Raw genomic sequence first — 1,249 nt, 5'->3', positions numbered from 1 at the left:
ATTTTGAGGGCTAGAATAACTAAGCACAGGAAACTAAACCTAAACAATTACTCTGAAGTAAACTATGTTACTGAACATGACATATGTGAAGAGCATGACACATACCAATAACTGAAGGAGCCAAGATAGCGGTGAAAGTTTTCAGCAAGTGAAACAGGGGGACTCCCTTAATGGGGATGGGGAGGGGGAGGGTTCCTCATTTCGACCAACAAATTTTCCCTTCATTTATCATTTTTATGTAGCAATTTGGCACTTGGTTTGTCCACCTTAACTAGATGTGTCAGTATTAGTAAAGACAAATTTATAAATTGTATAATCATATTTGAACAAGGTAATTTATTTAGAACATACGCCATGTTATACTAATGAATCAAACACCAAAAAACCTAAACAAAATGGGACATTATGGGTCAACAAAACCTACGTTTATGCAGTGGGTAATCTTGGATACAGAACAAAAGGATGTAACATGGTTGAAAAATACCATGATCTGTCACCTGACCTTGGCATAAATGTTGTGTCCTATTAAAGTGTATTAGCATTTAATGACAGAAGCTCATAACCCCCCCCCCCCCCCCCCCCCCCCCCCCCCCCCCCCCCCCCCCCCCCCCCCCCCCCCCCCCCCCCCCCCCCCCCCCCCCCCCCCAGGCACAAAAAATTAAACAAAGTTATTGTGACTGGATAATATAACGTCCTAAAATCCTTTTTTAATTTGTAGATTCAGATAATTATTTCTTTTCTCCTTCATAACTGTTACTTTTAACAAGATCCTAAGTGAACAATTCTCACCATACACTGAAAAGTGAGTGTTGCATAGCCTGCAGAATAAAAAGGATGTGCCTAAAAGAGAGGACAAGACATGGAAGTAATTTGTATCTTAAGCCACTTCCAATTAGAAAAATAAAAACAGAAAAGCAACTCTGGAAAAAATCAAAAGAGGCTGCTATTAGAAGCAGTATTTCATTACTTTCAAGTCACTAGAAAATGCACAGGCCAAGATAAAGGAACAATTTTCTGCTGTACTCATGAGTGATGCCAAACAACCTAACATTTGACACCAGGAGACATTCAAAACAGAGACAAAGGTGCATTTTTCCATAATGCTTGATTAACTACAGAACCTTGTGTTATAATGGGTGGTCTGAATATTCCAATACGTATTTGTACTCACTCAGCTTATAAACAAAATTCTAGTAAAGATAAATTACAGCATTATCTAACATGCAATTTGCACAACAATAACTTACCT

General features: G+C 38.7%; 1 protein-coding gene across 1 annotated transcript in view; it reads right to left on the bottom strand.

Moving 5' to 3' along the window:
* Positions 1-637: 637 nt before the first annotated feature.
* Positions 638-1,249, bottom strand: part of LOC135222041 (protein Jumonji-like) — a 30,065-nt gene continuing 29,453 nt past the window's right edge. The window contains exon 8 of the mRNA XM_064260176.1: positions 638-1,247. The gene's annotated coding sequence lies outside the window, so the exon portion shown is untranslated. The remainder of the gene's footprint in view (positions 1,248-1,249) is intronic.

Source organism: Macrobrachium nipponense, chromosome 3, assembly GCF_015104395.2.
Source record: "Macrobrachium nipponense isolate FS-2020 chromosome 3, ASM1510439v2, whole genome shotgun sequence".
NCBI lineage: Eukaryota > Metazoa > Arthropoda > Malacostraca > Decapoda > Palaemonidae > Macrobrachium > Macrobrachium nipponense.
The sequence above is the reverse complement of the archived record's forward strand: the minus strand, read 5'-3'. Positions and strand labels throughout refer to the sequence as shown.